Source organism: Camelus bactrianus, chromosome 14 (assembly GCF_048773025.1).
Source record: "Camelus bactrianus isolate YW-2024 breed Bactrian camel chromosome 14, ASM4877302v1, whole genome shotgun sequence".
Lineage (NCBI taxonomy): Eukaryota > Metazoa > Chordata > Mammalia > Artiodactyla > Camelidae > Camelus > Camelus bactrianus.
Genome location: NC_133552.1, coordinates 2,563,580 through 2,582,442, shown reverse-complemented (window position 1 = coordinate 2,582,442; position 18,863 = coordinate 2,563,580). Strand labels below are relative to the sequence as shown.

The following is an 18,863-nucleotide window of genomic DNA, read 5'->3' as shown; positions in this document are numbered from 1 at the left end:
CAGCACTGGACAGTCGTGTCTGTAAATGCAAGCGTACCTTGAATTTATTAAGCACTTGTTACCGAGGCCGTCTGAATTCTTACATCGTCCACCCCTCCTCCCACATCTCACTCGTTTTCCGTGTTGCCTGGCATTTTCTGCCCTTTTAACCCCTCAGGTCCCCAAGTTCTGTGCTCTCCTTCGCTAACAGTAGCAGAAATTTCACTCCACTTTATTTCCCACTCTCCTAACAAGTGCTCCTTTTCTGTGCCCTCCTCACTTCTTCCAAACTCCTCGCGGCGGTGCCCTCCGGGTCCTGTTCGCAGTGCTTCGCTCCTGCGCTGCTGAGTCTTGTCCTCTCCCCACCCCCACGCCCCTGAAGCCCCATCCTTTTGAGTTTTACGTGACTGTTTCTTATGCAACATTCTGGGTTTCATCTGCCTCCTTTGGTGCCCGGATTTGCCATCTTCCTCCCCCCAGGTGACTGTCTGCTTTTCTGCCTGAGCGCCCGAGGCGCGGGCTTCTCCACACACGCACCCTCGTGCCTTTTGCCTACTTCTCCCTAAGCTTTTCCCGCCTCCACCGCGCACCTTGTTTCGGTTCCTCTGCTTGTGATTTTTCTACTGCATCACCACCCGGGTTCCTTTTCCTCCCTCCCAGTCAGCCCTGCCTTCCCTGGCAGACGTCTGTATTTCAGAATATCTGAAAGTGTCCTGAGGAGGCAGCCAGCAACTGCTTTTCTCCCGGACAGCTCTGGATTTCAGGACCTTCCCATCTGGCCCAGGCTCTGTGTTCTTACTGAAGTAGCATCGTATACAGACAAGTCCTGCAACTGTGTTGACATGGATGTTAAAATGAGCCTTAGGTAGCAGTGGTCAGACACTTAGTACAGGCACCAAACACTCTTCTAGGGAACTGACATGCTGTAGTAACTCACAAATCGTCCTCACGTCCCTGTAATGTCGTTGCGTGCCTGTCCCCACTTTACAGATGAGAGGAGGGAGGCTCAGAGAAGTTAAGCACTGGGCCAGCTTCTCATGGCTGTGCGGTCGGGGGCCTGCTCTCCTCACGGGCTCTGTGCACCCACACCTCAGCCACATGGACTTCGGAACTCAGGCATGGGCTGGGGTTCGGCTTTGGATGTGAGGTCATTATTTGCACCTTTTATTTGGTCTGCAGTTTACAACTGAGGGCACGATATCTTTACCTGTAGAGGAGTGTGTGGGGACAGCTTAATGCCTCCCGTGCCTCAGAAAGACTGGGGACAGGGCCTGGGCTGGCTTCCAGCTGGCATTCCTGAAGAGAGCGCACGCTCCCCTGAGCTGCAGAGGCTGGAAGCAAGCTTCACACCAAGACCACTGCCAGCCGCGTTCTCCCCTGCGCCAGAGGGCAGTTTCATTTTAGCTGGCCAGAGCCCTGGGGCCCTTCATAGCCCTGTGCTGCTATGAGTCTTGTTTATTTCTGTTTCATTATATAATTGAAAGCCTTGTTCATGTATTTCCTGGTCGGTCTTCACCTTCCTGAAAGTTCTTGGAGGCAACTATTGGTCCTGTGCAGCTGGTGAAGCCGAGTGTTGGTAGCTTTGTACTTTGACAGCTGGAAGGGAACTTCCATTCTGCAGATGAGGAAACTGTGGCCCAGAGAAATAAGACGACGTGTCCAAGGGAGGCAGCAGGACAGCAGAGCTGACCTTAGACCCCAGGCCTGCTGACCTCTGGTCCAGAACTTGCTGGCTTATAGCTTGGTGTGTTGACCTCTGTGTTTGCTTCAGAGGCGGTGGACCAGTCCTTCCTTTCCTGAGCCAAGAGGCATTGCAAGGATTCATTTAGGAGGGACATTGTCAGTGGTTTTGTGTGTGTGTGTGTGTGTGTGTGTGTGTGTCTGAAAGCTAAACATTTAAAAATGTGGGCTTTAGAGAGATGTATTGATATAAATGGGATCATAAAATCGCAGAAGCATAAATCCAGATGTTTTTAGAAAGCAATATTTTTGTTTTCTGAAACAGCAGGAAGGAACACCAAATACACATTGCTTTCTAGAGGCAAATCATGCAAGAAAATTGAAAAATCAGTAGCTGGGATGTTTAATTGCATTTTCCATTTGCAGACAGAAACGCATCAGTACCAAGTGCCCCTTGGTTTCCTTCATCGCCGCATCTCAAAACAGCGGCGAAGGGGAGGGCGTCTCAAGTTAGTTGCTGTCTCTGCGTTGGCTTTGCCATGCCCACCCCTTCTCCTTTTTTTTTTTTTTTAATGGAGGGACTGGGGATTGAAATGAGGACTTTGTGCATGCTAAGCATGTACTCTACCACTGAGCTATACCCTCCCCCACTTCTCCTCTTGACCTTGGACTCCCAGCCGTGCCCTCCCTGCACTGCCCCTTTTCCAGCTCTGCTCCCTGCTGTCTGTTTCAGCTCCTTCTCCAGGAGCCCTCAGGGAACCTGGTGGGGTACCGCTTACCTGTGAGGCTCAACTCATTCCATATCAGCCATTCTTGTACGTTGCATGTAATTAGCTTCGCTCTGATGCTTCCAGCATGATACAGGTGGTTGTGTCTGTCCTTGGGAGAACTGAGGAGACACTTGTCTGTCTGTTCTCAGGTTCAGGTGGAGATCATTATAACTGAAGAGCAAGTTAGGTTTACTGTTCCTCTTTCACAGGTGACGCAATGAATGCTCAGGGACAGGTCCAGAGCCCCCTGTAAGAGTTGAGGTTGAGATTTGAACGCAGGGCTGCCTGGCTCGACGATCTGCACCCATCTGTCTCCTCTGTGTCTGGTGCAGCCTTCCCAGAGCCTTTTACGAACTAGATGGTTCCTGCTGGCTGAACTGAGGATGGAGCAGGAGGGAGGCATGGGGTCAGCCTCACAGGAGTTCTGGGCCAGCCTTTCCCCGTCTCCCCAAGGGGCAGGGATACTTTCTGACTGTGTCTGGGAGAATTCGGGAGCTGTGGCAAAGCCAGGAGTGGGCAGAGCTGGTCTGTGTTTCTCATAAGTGGTTGTGGCCATTTGCTGTGGTCGGGAGGTCAGCATTCGTGGACACAGGTGATGCCCCATTCTGTGCTCAGAATATTTAAATGTCCTGGATGCAGGACTGTTACCTTAGCTAATCAAGACCTTAAAGGACCTGCTTTCTTGGCCAGAAATAACCTCTGTCCATTTCTGTGTGGTGAGACGGCTCTGTGTCACTGTGGAAGCCATGAGAACTCAGTGTTGTCATTTCAGGGACCATGCGCCTGACTCAGGATGTCTCCCGCTCTGGCTGGATCTGGACAGGACTCCCGCCCCCTGATTCTCTCTAGGACTCAGTCATGGGGTTGGGGACCTCTAAGAGGATGCTGCCAGCTAATCTGGGAGAGGGAGGGGCCAGCCTCTCCCCTCCCCCATTAACATGGTTACAGTTTGTTCCCTAAGACTGGCAAGCTGTCCTTGGAGAAAAATAGAGCACAGGTCCCAAACGACTGGACTGGAAGGTGGTGGTGGCGGGGTCTCTGCTTGCCGTCCCGGCAGGTGCAGGGGAGGGTGAGTCCCAGATTTTATTGTCTTACAGCAGAGGGGGCAGGAGGCCAGGAATGAGATGTGTTCCTGGCATCGGAACTTTGATCTCAGCCTTTCACGGAAATTATTGTTCTGTATGAAAGGATAAGTGTGCAGTCTTGTAGTTGAATGTTAGAGATACAGTTCAGTCACAGTAAACACGTTTCTAGGTCTGGCCCAGGTACGTCACTACCCTGTATGATATATATATATAGAGAGAGGAGTCCTGGGTCCTAAAACCACTTACATATGTGCATTGAGACGTGACTGGTTCAGATGTTGGGTTCTCTGTGGCTAAAGGAGAAAAACAGCCTCTGCTTCAGAAATTTGCTCCATTTGCGCACTTCATTTTACGTGCCGGGCACGTGCTGGGCAGGGGGGCGTGCTGGGCAGGGGCGGCGGAGAGTTGTCAGGAGCAGCTGTGTCTCGGGAAAGCTTGCATTCTTTCCGGTGGGAGAGGTGGACGTGTGAAAGGAAAGTCTAAGGACTCGTAGCAGGTGAGGGGTCAGTTTATGGGGGAGGGTGTTAGGAGAGCACAGGGGAGGCTTAGGATCCAGGAAGGCTTCCTGGAGGAGGCACTGACCTCAGCCTGGGCTGACTAGTAATAGGAAGGAGCTGACAGAGGGAGGCATTCCAGCCTCTGAGGACAGAATAAGCAGAGGTGGGGAGGCAGACCCCAGCTTGGTGATGAGGGACCCACAGACAATTCTGCGTGGCCCCAGTCCCCGGCCCATTACTCGTGGCTGTTCCAATGTGCTGGGAACAGTGGTTCTGTGTCAGTATTATCTGGGGATTTGTTAGAAAAGCAAATTATAGGGCTCTCCCCGGACCCCCTGAATTACAGACTCGGGGTGGGGCCTCGCAGTCTGTACTTAACAAGCCTTCCAGGTGATTTTCACGCACGCTAAGGTCTGAGAACCACTATTCTAGAACATGTGCTTTCCAGAGGCCCGAAGCACAGTTCCTTTTCATGGCTGCAGGGTCGTCTCGAAGAGCCACATTCCTCCCTGGTTGGATATGTAAGACATCCCTCAAGCGAAGAGCCACCCACATGTCTTGTACTTCTGGACCACGTACATCTCACAAGTTCTCCTGCCCACCTCGCTTCATCTCATCGCACACTAGTCATTTATATTATTTCCATACCACCCCTCCCTGACATGATTTCCTAGCGTTTGGTGGTAGTCAAATAAACTGGGTTCAGGTCCCAACTCTGCTGCTTGAGGGCTGTGTGACCTGGGGAAGGCCTCTCTGCCTCTGTTGCCTTATCTGAAAAATGTAGGTAGTCACAGCACCCATCTCTTAGCCGAGTGTTTCAAACTTTGCTGGGCGTGGGAATTACTTGGGGGTCTTTAAGAAAGATTGATGCCTGCTCCCACCCCCCAAATGTTGTGATTGGTTGTGGGTGTGACCCAGGCATTGGAATTTTCTCATGTGCAGTGAAGTTGGGGACCACAGTCATAGACTGTCATGGGGATGAAATGAAAGTGCTCAGAAGAGGGCGTGCACGTCCGTCTGCTGTGGGTGGGGGGCTCTGGTGGTCTGTGACAGGAGGGGGAAGCGGGGCTACGTCGATTGTTGGATGCCATGTGCCTGTCGGTGTGGGATCTCCTGGTGATTCTGTCTTGCTCTGGGACTTGGGAGGTGAGACCAGCACAGATCTCCACATGGAGTTCTGAGCGCCCTCTACCTGGGGCTGCAGAGGTCGTGTGTGAACAGGGCGCACAGCCCCCACCCCCGCCAGCCTTCCTGGCACCGGGCACCATTTTCCCTCCTCCGTACAGAAAAGCTTGAATTTTTGGAATTCAACCCGATTCTAAAGTTGTGAAGGAGCTGCCCTTTACAGTGAGCATGGGAATCCGGCACCTTAAGATTCTGGTCCCAGCTTAATCCATCATTTGTATTTAAATGCCTGTTTTCCAGCTCAAGATGTCTCTAGACTTGGTTTCTGGCTCCTGAACTGTCTGCTAGGATCTACATGTGTCTATGTTATAAATGACGTATTTCTAAGCATCATGTGAAAGGGTTACAGTCTCTGTGTAGCCTGCCCTGTCAACGTGTCCATCCAAGCTTCAGTCATTGTTTTATTAATTCAGCGAGTATCAGTGAGCATGCGCTGTGCACCAGACACCCAGCTGGCCGTTTTCGCCCCTCTTCCTTGCGGAGGGGTGGGCACACCTTTCTGTCTGCCTGGAGAAAGTGTTTCTTTAGGTTTGGGTTTGTAGCCACAGCCTTCTCTGTACCTGTCTCTTTCGGTGACATAATTACTCAACTTTTAATAATAGAACATCTGAAGGCAATCTCTTATGTTGACTTCACGGGCCTGCTCTGAGCCATGCTGAGATTAATTAAATCAAACCCCATGCAACAATTACTCTAAAACATCCCGACAAGTTATTAAAATCCAGTTTGGGGGGGTGCCTGGAGACCTGAGTCACTGAGCCACAGTTAGCACTCTGAGAACGAAGTCTGCAATCCAGCTGGAGGTTTCTGATTTTCTTTTAGTCTCTGGTCTGTCCTAGTGGGGTGGCCAAATGAGTGGGAAATGCGAAGTGGGAATTCACATCTCGAGCTTATGATCGGTTCTCTTGCCGTGCGTGGAAAGGTTCAGTTGTGTTTTCGGTTTTGTTTTGCCACACAGGGCATACGAGGAACTGCTCTTTGCTCTTCGATTGGCCCTAGTACACTTAAGTGTGTGTTGCAAAAAGAAATAATTGGTGCGCTGTATTTGTTCCGCTGCCTGATTACCAAGTGAAAATCTGCCACCAGGGAGGCTTTTGTCGCGCCAGCACACAGCAGCTCAGTATCATGGTAAAGACTAGCCTCCGTTGTGCGGGCTACCCATGGGCTGAATAGGCTTTAGAAAGACAGGAATTGCCTGGCTTAAATGGTCCGTGCATCCTTCTGAAATAACATCCCCAAACCTTCATTCGAAACTGTAAGACGAGGAGATATGTGAACATTGACAACTTCCGGTAGGTTCAATAGCATGACATATTTAAAATGAGAAAAGAGTAAAAGAATAGATTTTAATTTAAAAAATTCCGAAGTAAGGAAATCCATCCAAAACACACCAGGGAAAGTAAACAATATTCTTTGAAAATGGTATGTCTTACAATCGGCCAGATCTGCCTTCTCTGCTTTTTCCACTTTTGACCTCTCTGAAACAAATCTAAACTCCCCAGGGTAGACTGAGTGGCTGATCTTACTCAAGAGCCGCTCGTTTTACCAAGTCAAGTCCAGCTCGGCGTTAGAACACCCCTCCCGGCCCTCCGGCCCCTCTGCCAGAACCATCGTGTCCTACGCATCCCAGAAGAGGGTGGGGGACTTCACTGCTGTGGCCCAGCAGCTCCTCTTGGCTGTGACCTGCGGGTGTGCGGGAGTGTAGGTCCAGGATGCGGCCGGCACCATGAGCCCTGGGCACCGGCCGCTGATCCCCTACTGTCCCCTCTAGTCGGGTCTTAGACTCCTTCCTGGGCTCCCTAAGAAATGAAGCGTTTGAATTCTGCATCAGGAAAGCGGCACCTTCTCTTGAACCCTTCGTCATTTTCAGGACAAGTCATGGCAGGGTGTGAGTACGAAGGCTGATTTGTACGCTTGCAGCTTGTGGGATCGGCTGATGGTAGGGGTTACGTTCCTACTTTCCGCGGCCGTCCTCACCGACCTGCACTGGTATCAACAGCTGTGCTCAGGGTGGAGCTGTCCGAAGGCAGGCCTGGTGCCCTGGCGGTGGTGCACCCGGCGGGGGGGTCTGTGCACCCGCAGGTCAGAATGGCTCGTGGATTGACTAGGCTCACTGGAACAGAGGGACCCTTCGTTCATAAACAGGATGTGGCTCCTGCCAGGGTGAGGCGCTGCCGCTGAGCACACACTTACAGCGTCCAGGCTCAGCAGTAACCCCTTCCCTCCACCCCACCTTCTCTCCTGAGATCTCTGGGTCAGGTGAGAGGGGAGTGATGGAGGTAACCTCCCCTAGACTTCCTTTCGGGCTGGAATCTTCAGCTTCCCGGGAAGGAGCAGGGCCAGGTGTGCGTGCTCCGTCAGCCCCAGCCCTCCTCCCGCAGACCATCTGCGCTGCTGCTGGCTCCACTCAAAGTCAGGAGAAGTACTCAGGGCCCAGAACGCAACGCCTTTCTCCTGACGCAGAAGTGGTCCCGCAGGGGGAAGCAGGAACTCCCTCTGCTTTTCCTAATCTCTAGTTCTCACTGACCCTTCATCCGAGGTGCTCACCCCGAACGGAGCTGACCCGGAGCCCATGAGTGGTTCACGGAAGCACCAGTGGTCCAGCGTTACAAGGTCGGCGCGTGCCGGTGGATGCACAGAGCCTGGACTACGAAGGCCGCTGCGCAGGGGGTCTGGGCTGGCGGTGTAGTTACTTCCATTTTCATCCTAGTCCATCTGAAGGAGGTTTATCACATTCACTTCCTGGGGGCCGCTTCCAAGCCTGCTGAGTTTAATTAAATCAAACCCCATGCCACCATTATTCTGAGGCAAAATGGCTTATTAAATTTCCACGTGTGCTGGGCTCCTGAATTTGTACTGGCCAAGCAGATGGTACGTTTTTGTCTTTCTCCTAGTAAGGACTTTAATCTCCTTTTGTTTGTTTGTTTGTTTTGTGGGTGGATGTGACCAGTCTCTTGGTTTTTCTTTCCTGCTGGGATGAGGAATCTCTCAGAAAGGAGGAAGTGCCCATTGTCAGCAGGAAGGTGCTGTTTCTCGGCTTTCTTGGAAAGCTGTCCCGGTAGAGCCAGGTCTCCCCCTCCCCCCGCACAGGACGTCTGTTTTTCTCAGGTTGGGGATGTTTAAGAACACTTGGTGTCAGTTGGAACGCTTCTGCCCTGAAATGAGGTCTTGGCTGTCTGAGCAGCTCCGTCTGGGATGAACAAAAGGGCCCAGCAAGAGGGTTCCCGGCCCCTCGCATCCTGAACCCAGACACCACTTCTCTGTGTGTGCTTTCAGGGTGACTAAGACCTGGGAGGCACTCTAGTCATTATTGAGAGAGGACTCCTGAAAAACGTAACACTCTTGAAAGCATATATATGTATTATATGTGCTTAGTTATATGTATATACGCATAGTTATGTATATATATAATATATATGTTTTTATATAAAATATATAATATATAAAAATATATTCTATATATATATAATAACTTTCTTCCACACAGAAAGCTTTTTATATGATTGAGTTAAAGAGAGCTGTCACGCAGTGACCAGTTGCTCTACATGCCTGATTAGTGCGTTTTCCCCTTCCTTGTGCAAGTGCACTGCTGCAGGAGTCAGAAAGAATTAGCCTGGACATACTTCCCGTGGACTGTTAGACGGGAAGATGTTTCCCCAGTGGGAGGATCCCCCAGCTCTCACCTCAGAAGAGTGAGGAGCTCAGATTCACGTCGGGATCTGGGTGGCTCCGGGCTCCCAGGGCAGCGGCTCTCACACCGGGAGGTGTTGCCTCACGTATTCAGTGCTGCCGTTTGGCGGGAGGTGAGGGAGGATGGGGAGGTGGCGAGCCTCATCTCAGAACCCGCTGGGCAGATCTTGTGGCACTTGCTGTGTCCGTGAGGAGGGTGGAGCTGGGGAGTCGGTGCTGGGAAGGCTGCCTGCCGCCGCTGTGCCTCCTGAACGCAGGTGCGGGCTGAGACTGCAAGGGTGAGGCGAACGGTTCTGAAGGAAGCAGTCTAGGGGGCTGATAACACAATGGCCCGGCTGGTAGGGAGGTGGCCACACCTGCTTGCTGGTGCCTGACGGGGGAATCCACATGGGGATTCGGACAGACTTCTGGCCTCCATGCGAGACTCTCCTCTGAACCTGTCTACGTTGGCCAGGAGATTTGGATGGTCAAGGAAAGGTCTCTGTGAGATAACTTTGAACTTTCAGATTAAAGGCGTACCCCATTCCCAGTGTTTGGTGGTGTGGGAGGCACGGCAATGGTGCAGATTGTTTTCATTAGCTGGAGTAACAAGGGTGAAAGTCGACATCTGACACAGAAGAGGCAGGGCTGGTGGAAGAGTGGGGACTTGAGACTTAAGACAGTATGCAGTTGTACTCATGAAGAGCTTAAAATTCTTACTTGATAATTTTTTTAATTAAGCTTTTTATTTGGAGATGATTGTGGATTCCCATGCGTGACCTAGTGCAGTGATATTTACATGATTTTGTGCCTCTCAGCCAGGATACTGACACTGATGCCGTGAAGACAGGGGGCATCTCCATCACCAAGAGGACCCCTCAGGTTGTCCTGTTGTAGCCACACCCTCGCCCCTCCTGCCCCTGCTCCTTCTTTGCATCTAGCAACCACTGATCTGTTATGCATATAGTTTTATTACTTCAAAAATGTTACAAAATTGGCATTGTACAGTATGTTAGGTATTGCTTTCCTTACTCAACACAATTCTCTGAAGGTGACCCCAGCCCTTTAGAAATGTGGCTTGAGAATATGTTCTCTGACTCAGTAGCTTGTCTCTTTATCCTCTTAACAGGGTCCTTTGCAGAACAAAATTTTGATGAGGTCCAATTTATTGATTTTTTTTTCCTTTTATGGGTTATACTTTTGGTGTCAAGCCTAAGAACTCTTTGCCTAGCCCTTGATCTTGAAAATTTTCTTCTATTGTTTTTCAAGTTTTATAGTTTTACCTTTAAGTCCATGACCCATTTGAGTTAGTTTTTGTATAAAGTGTGAAATTTTGGTTTAGTTTTTGGTGTTTTTGGTTTTGCCTGTAGTTGTCTAATTGCCCTTTTTTTGTTACAAAGGCTCTCTCTCTTCCGTTCAGTGCCTATGCGCATTTATCAGAAATCAGTTGGGCGTATTTGTGTAGGTCTGTTTCTGAGTTCTCTTTTCTGTTGCATTGAGCTCTGTGTTTATACCTCAGCCAACATCACAGTCTTGATTCCTATGAGTCTTGAATTTGGGTGGACTGATTCTTTCCGTTTTTTACTTCCTTTTCAAAATTATTTTAGCGACTCTACCTCTTTTCCCTTTCTATATAAATTTTAGAATAATCTTCTCATATCTACAAAATATCTTGCTGGAATTTTGGGAGAACTGACATCTTTGCTATGTTGAGTCTTCCAATCAATGCACACAGTATGTCTCTCTGTTTCTTTAATCAGCTTTGTGTAGTTTTAAGCATATAATTCCTGTTCATGTTTTCTTAGATTTACACCTCAGCATTTCACTTTTTTGAGCAATTGTAAATGGTATTATATTTTTAACTTTAATGTCCATGTGTTTATTGCTAGTATATAGAAATACAACAGTTTTTTTTTTTTGTATGTTTAACTTGTATCCTGTAATCTTACTGAGCTCACTCATTAGTTCTAGGATTTTTTTTTTTTTTGGTAGATTTCTTGGGTTTTTCTTTGTAGACAATCATGTCATCTGTAAATAGGGATTGTTTAATTTCTTCCTTTCTAACCAGTATGCCTTTCATTTCCTTTTCTTGCCTTATTGCACTGGCTTGAACTTCTCACAGTATGGCTGAATAAGAGTGGTGAGAGGAAATCTCCTTGCCTCTTCTTTCTGATCTTAGTGGGAAAGCATCCTGTCTTAAGTGTAATGTTGGCTATAGATTTTTGGTAGATGCTTCTCATCAGGTTGAGGAAGTTCTCTTCTATTCCATTGCTTTGAGTTTTCTTTAATGATGAATGAATTTTATCAAATGCTTTTTCTGTCAATTGATATGATCATATGATTTTTTCCCTTTAGCCCATTAATATGATGGATTATGCTGATTAATTTTTAAATATTGAACCAGTCTTGGATCCCTGGAATAAACCCAAATGGAATAAATCCCAGTTGGTCATATGCATAATTATTTTTATATGTTGCTGAATTCTATTTTGTGAGCATTCTTACGTCTATATTCATGAGGGATATTGGCCTGTAGTTGGGGTTTTTTTTGGTGGTGGAGGGGTACTCTCTTTACCTGGTTTGGTATCAGGACAGTACTAGCTTCACAAAATGAATAGAGAGATGTCTTTCAATTTCTGGAAGACATAGGGTAGAATTGGTGTTTATGCTTTTTAAAATATTTGGTAGAATTCTTCAGTGAGACCATGTGGACCTGGAGATTTCTTTTTTGGTGGTTTTGAAATGACAAATTCAATTTCCTTAATAGTGAAAGTCTGTTGAAGTTGTCTGTTTCACACTGTGTGAGATGCGGCAGCTTTGTTTTTTGAGCAAGCGGTCACTTCTGTCTAGGTTGTCAGATTTATGTGCGGTTGTTCAGTGCTCCTTTCTTACCTTTTGTTATCTGCAGGGTCTGTAGTGTTCCTTCTTTCTTTTTTTTTAAATCGATTTACAATTGATTTACAATTTTAAATCGGTTCACAATGTTGTGTCAACTTCCGGTGTACAGCACAATGTTACAGTCGTGTATACACATACATATATTCCTTCTCATATTCTTTTTCATCATAGGTCACTACAAAATATTGATTGTAGTTCCCTGTGCTATGCAGAATCTCAGTGGCTTCCACAAAGGCTGATTACTAGAAAACATAAGAATAAGTTAAACCTTGAAGATTATTTTAGTTTCGGATGCTGCAACTTAAATTTGAAAAATAATATTAAAACTGCTGTGCGTGGAAGCTGTGTTTTATTACATGGTTACGTAGTCTCTTTCGGCTAAAACCGGGCCGCTCCTGCGTGTCCCCTTCTGTGTGCTGGCCACTGAAGTGGGTGCAGGGGTCCGGGTTTCCTTACACTCTGGTGTGCTTTTTCTTTCTTAAGTCCGATTGTTATACAGATAGAGGCCAAATATAAATTTCTTTTTTGTTGTTTTTGTTTGTTTTGTTGGGGCAGGTAATTAGGTTTATTTACTTATTTATTTTAATGGAGGTACTGGGGATGGAACCTGCTAAGCACGTGCTCTACCACTGAGCTCTACCTTCCGCCTGGCAAGTATAAATTTCTTAAACCTTATATCCATTTTTTATGTATTCTTTCTGAAGAAACAGAAGCTTCCATGTATACTGAAAATTTTTACTTACATCATTTTGTCGGTAACACAACTTTATAAAGAATATCTACACGTGAATCACGTTGAATTTAAATGCAGACAGATCCGGGATCAGCGTCAGTGCTGAAGTTACTTCACCACGTCGTTTCGTAAACACGCCGGGAGTGTAACCTGTTTAACCAGGTACCAGGGCAGAAGGGCAGCAGGGCAGCAGGGACCTTGGTCTGTTACTTGTAACACAACAAAATAATGAGAGAACACAGCTAAAAATATCATAGTATTTGCTCTCTTTCCCCCCATGACATTGTAGTTTCCCTTGAATATCTGCTTGTCAGATCACAAAAACATGTTATTTTCCCAGAAAACCGGTGGCTGTGATGCATGGGGCCAGGTCGGTCCAAGGGCAGAGTGAGCACACAGGGACCTGGCGTGGTTCCTGGACGAGATCCTTGGCATTTTTTCTCTTACCTTGGGGCTCTTTAATTACTGCGTTTTCTGTGAATTCTCTAAAGAAGCTCCATATAGCTAAGTAGACAATACATGCTTGGTTGGTAAGCTGTTAAATGTTAAAAAAATAACAAGCTCATGCTTTATTTCTTTTTTATATAAATTTTTTTTAGCTACATGCATGTATTTTTTGGCTTTTGTGGGTGGGTAATTAGGTTTATTTATGTATTTTTAGTGGTAGTACAAGGGGTGGAACCCAGGACCTCATGCGTGCTCCCCCCCACGCTTTTATTTCTTAACGTTTTATTAATGATCCTCCTCCTTTCTTCTAGAATAAGAAGAAGTGGGAAATGGTCTATTCAGCGTCTTTATTATTCCTTAGTTTAATCAAAGCCTGGTGGTCACGAATATACTTTACTTCGCTGATTCACTGGTACTTTTAACTGTGACATTGAGTTCTTACAGATATTTGGAAGAAAGGGATCCGTGCCTTTATAGTAATTCAGGCATTGCCCAGTGTCCGTTGGTCTGGCTGGTGTGGTGTGCCTTAGGTCAATCACACAACTGTTTCCCTCTGCAAAATGAATCTGGCTGATGATAAGGGGCCCCACTGATTCGCGGGGCTGCTTTCATCATCTCTGGCTGGTCTGTGATCTTGGAAAGGTGGAGAGCTCAGTGGCCTTCATGTCTCATTTGTGACAGTCCTGATGTTGCAGATGCTTTTGGGGCTAGGCAGCTAGAGGAGCTATGTAGTTTGGATGGAGACACTGGGGTCCCTCTCTGCCTGTGGGGTCCCAAGGGAAGAGAGCCCAGTGTGAGCAAACCTTCTTTTCCCAAGAAAATCCAGAAATCTTAATATAAGTGGAATCTCCCTTCTTAAATACTGAAAATGAATTTGGTTTTTAAAAAACTCCCCGTGGGGGAAGGGTTTATAGGTCAGGGGTGGAGCATGTGCTTAGCATGCAGGAGGTCCTGGGTTCCATCCCCGGCACCTCCATTTAAATTAATTAGTTAATTTTAAAAAATTGCCCGTGTAGACCAAAAAGACAGGAGAACTATGAAATTCAACAAAAGCCAGTGCTTGCCAGCCCTGAGCATGCTCTCAAAAACGTGTATTGAATTAGCAGCAGTTCACTGGGCTGCTTTATGACCCGGCTGCTGTGAATAGAGATCATTTAGAAACTTCTGAGAAACGTGCGTCTGTCTTCTTGCAGTAAGGGCTTGTTTTACTCTGCAGTTAGGACGTGACTTGTGTTCAGTTATCATTGAGTACCAGTGATAACAAGCACCATGATAAGCGTGCTCACTGTGTGCCATGTGCTGCTGGAAAGGTGCTATTACCTGTGTAAGAAAGGTGCACATGTTGAAGATCAGAAAGTTTAACGACCCAGACCGACCCATTCTGTCTAATGGCTGAGCTGAGACTGTAACCATTCCTACCACCTTCTGACTAGAGTAAGAATGAATTGACACCACAGCAAAGCCACCAGCCTCACTTGTTTGTTTTTTAAACAGCTTTGCTGAAATACAGTTCACAGCAGCACTAGTTACAATAGCCAAGATGTGCAAGCAACCTAAATGTCCATCGACAGATGACTAGATAAAGACGTTGTGGTATATTTATACAATGGAATATTACTCAGCCATAAAAAGAATGAAATAATACCATTTGCAGCAACATGGATGGACCTAGAGATTATCATACTAAGTGAAGTAAGTCAGACAGAAAAATATTATATGGTGTTGCTTATATGTGGAATCTAAAAAATAATCCTAGTGAACTTATTTTACAGAACAGAAAAAGACTCACAGACATAGAAAACAAACTTATGGTTACCAGGGAGGAAAGGGGATGGGAAGGGATAAATTGGGAGTTTGAGATTTGCAAATACTATTATATGTAAAATAGATAAACAACAAGTTTCTATTGTATAGCACAGGGGACTATATTCAATGTCTTGTAATAACCTATAATGAAAAAGAATATGAAAAGGAATATATGTATGTATATGTAGGACTGAAACATGATGCGTACACCAGAAATTGACACAACATTTTAAATTGATTATATTTGAATTAAAACTATATATATATATATATATATATATATATATATATATATATATAATATAATTGGCATACTATACTGCTCATCCAGTTGAAGTGCAGAATTAAATTGTTTTTAGGATATTCACAGAGTCCTGCCTGTCATCACCATGGTCAATTTCAGAACATGTTCATCACCCCAGAAAGAAACCCCATGCCCACTAACAGTCAGTCACTCCCCTTTCTCCAGAAGTCCCTAGTCCGAGGCAATAACTCATCTACATTCTGTCTGTATAGATTTGCCTTTTGTAGACATTCCAGGTAAATGGAGTCAGGCAATATCTGACCTTTTATGCCTGGCTTCATTCACTCAATATTTTTCAAAGTTCATCCATGGTGGAGCATATGTCAGTGCCTCATTTCTTTTTATTGCCAAATAACATTCCACAGTGTATGTATTCCACATTGTATTTATTCATCCGTCATGGACATTTGGATTGTGTATGCTTATTGGCTATTATGAATAGTGCTGCTGTGAATGCTTGTGTACATGTGTTTTGTGTGGATGTATGTTTTTTATTTCTCTTGAGTGTATACCTGGGAGTGTCATTACTGTGTCACATGGTAACCCTATGTTTAACCTTCTGAGGAAATGTCAGACTGTTTTCCAAAGCGACTGCACCATTTTGCATTCCCACCAACAATGTATAAGGGTTCCAGTTCCACATCCTCCCTGACACTTAGGTGTATTTTAAAAATTTATGGTAAAATTCACATATCAAAATTTTCCATCTTAACCATTGTTAAGTGCACAGTGTGTGATGATTTGCTTCCTCTTGCTATTTGATTATAATGTGTCTTGGTGTGAGTCTCTTTGAGTTCACCTCACTTGGAGTTCGTTGAGCTTCTTGGATGCTTATGTTCGTCAAATTTGGGGAGTTTTCAGCCATTATTTTTCGAATATTCTAGCTGCTCCTTTTTCTCTGTCTTCTAGGACTCCCATGATGTGTATGTTGGTTTGCTTGCTGGTATCCTCACAGGTCTCTTAGGCCCTGTTCTCCTTTCCTCAGTAATTTTTCTTTCTGTCCCTCAGCCTCTATAGTTTACATTGTCTTATCTTCCAGTTTGCTGACTCTTCTGCCTACTTAATTCCTTTGAATCCCTCTCATGAGTTTTTTATTTCAATTATTGTACTTTTCAGCTCCAGAATTTCTTTTTGACGTCTTTTAGGTGTTCTGTCTCCTTATAGATATTTCCATTTTGTCCACACATCATTTTCTTGACTTTCTTCACATCTTCCTTTAGTTCTTTGAGCTCCTTTATGATGGTTATTTTTTAAAGTCTTTGTCTAGTACATCTGCCACCAGGTCTTTTTAAGGGACAATTTCTGTTGATTTATTTATTTTCCTTTGAATGAGCCATACTTTACTGTTTCTTTGTATGCCTTGTGATTTTTTTTTTTTTTACTGAACACTGGACATTTAAATCTAATAATATGATAACTCTGAAAATCAGATTCTCCTTCTTCCCCAGGATTTGTTGGGTTTTTCTACATTTTTGTTTGTTGTTTATTGTTTTTGTGGTTTTGATTACTGTAGGCTATCTCTGTGTTGATGATCAGCCTGAATGTAAACTTAATGTTTTCTCAGGTCTTTTCTGAGCCTTTCCCTGGGTATGTGTGGTTACTTTTAAATTTTCTCCTTGCATCCAGTTGTTTTTGAATGTCCTAGTCTTTGATGCCTGGTTCCCTAAAGAAGAAAAGGCAAAAAAATGAAGCAGAGGGAGAAGAGGCACAGGTCCTTTAAGTCCCCTGGAAGTCACTTGAGCCAGAGGGGGGTGGGCTTGCAACAGTGGGGGAGGTGCCCCAGCAATGGTTGCCCTCCTCTTTGCACCTCTGTGATTAGGAGCAGCAGTCAGCAATCAGAGCACAGATCCCTAGTACTGGAACGGTAGAGTCTTTTTTGCCCACTCTGGCTGCACAAGCTATGTGTTCCAGAACATGTGCACAGCTGCCTCCCATGTGACTGGGAGTGGGGGATGAGTAGCAGCTACTATGCTAAGAGCTGAAATTGACTGAAATTAGTGGCCAGTACCATTCAGTTCATCCCTGGAAGTTGCAAGCATTCAACAGTATTCAGAGTTCCAAAATAGTTATGTCAATCGGAGTATGACAGTACAGTTGTTGTCTAGATGTGGAGACAGATTCCTGGTGCCTCCTCCTCCACCCTCTCCCCAGAATCCTATTCATCACTTGGTTGTGGTTTTCATTTACCTGCAGTATAGTGGCGCTGACTTTCTTTTCTTAAGTGCTTTTTGGCTATTTATATATCTTTGAAGAAATGAATAGTCAAGTTCTTTGCCTATTTTAAAATTGAGATGTTTGCCATTTTGTTTTTGAGTTTTAAGAGTTCTTTATATACTCTGGATACCAGATCCTTATCAGATACATGATTTGCAAATGTTTCCCCCATTCTGTAAGTTGTCTTTTTACTTATTTAGTGGTGTTCTTGGCATCAAAGTTTTAAATTTTGACAAAATCCAATTTATCTATTTTTGTTGTTGTCTGTGCTTTAAGTGTCATATTTAAAGAACCATTGCCTCATCCAGAGCCATGAAGATTTACTCCTGTGTCTCCATCTAAGCGTTTTATATTTATATAAGATTTAAACTATATTCATATGGAATATATTTAGCTCTCAATTTTGGGTCTATGCTCCATTTTTACTTGAATTTGCAGTATACGAGGGAGGGATCCAGCTCCATTCTTGCAGGGGGATATGTATTTATCCCAGCACCATTTGTTAGAAAGATTATTCTTTCCCCATTGAATGGTCTTGGCACCCTTATTGAAAATGAATTGACGTGAATATGAACGTTTATTTCTGGACTCTCAATTTTATTTCCATCGATCTCTATCTCTGTCCTGATGCCAGTACCACACTGTATTGATTACTGTGGCTTTACAGTGAGTTTTAAAATTGCAAAGTGTAAGTTCTATAACTTGTTCTTTTTCAGGATTGTGTTGGCTCTTCTTTACCCCTTAAATTTTCTTGTGAATTTTAGGATCAGCTGGCCAATTTATGCAAAGTAGTCAACTGGGATTTTGGTAGGAATTACATTGAATCTGTAGATTAATTTGAAGAGTGTTTCCCTTTTAACAATACTAAGTTTTCAATCCATGAATCCATTTATTGAGATCTTTAACAATGTTTTATAGTTTTCAGAGTAGAAATTTTGCACTTCTTTTGTTAAATTTATTCCTACTTTATTCTTTCTGATGCTATTACAAATGGGGTTTTTTCTTCCTTCCTTTTCTTTCTTTCTTTCTTTCTTTCTTTCTTTCTTTCTTTCTTTCTTTCTTTCTTTCAGTAGCCAGTTTAAATGTTATGTCAATTTCTGGTGTACAGCACATTGCTTCAGTCAAACATGAATGTACATATATTCATTTTCATATTTTTCACCGTAAGCTACTGCAAGATTCCAAATATAGTTCCCCGTGCTCTACAGTATGAACTTGTTTATCTATCTTATATATACCAGAGTTATTTTCTTAATTTTGTTTTTGATTGGCCTTTGCAAATGTATAGGAGTGCAGTTGATTTTTTTCCATATTTGTCTTTTGTCCTGAAGCCTTCCTGAAAGTGTTTATTAGTCCAATAGTTCTTTAGTGCTATCCTTAGGACTGTGTACATATAAGATCATGTCATCTGCAAACAGAGACAGTTTACTTATTCCGTGGCAATCTGCATGCCTTTTATCTTGCTTTCTTGCCTAACTGCCCTGGCTAGAACCTCAGGTGGTGCGGTGTTGTGGGGAAGTGGTGACAGCAGGCATCCTGTCTGGTTCCTGATCTTGGGGGTGAGAGCCAGTCTTTCACCCTTGAGTAAGGTGTTAG

At 44.9% G+C, this 18,863-nt stretch overlaps 1 protein-coding gene across 4 annotated transcripts in view; it reads left to right on the top strand.

Moving 5' to 3' along the window:
- Positions 1 to 18,863, top strand: part of SPATA13 (spermatogenesis associated 13) — a 183,609-nt gene that overhangs the window by 80,049 nt on the left and 84,697 nt on the right. The gene's annotated exons all lie outside the window — the stretch shown is intronic.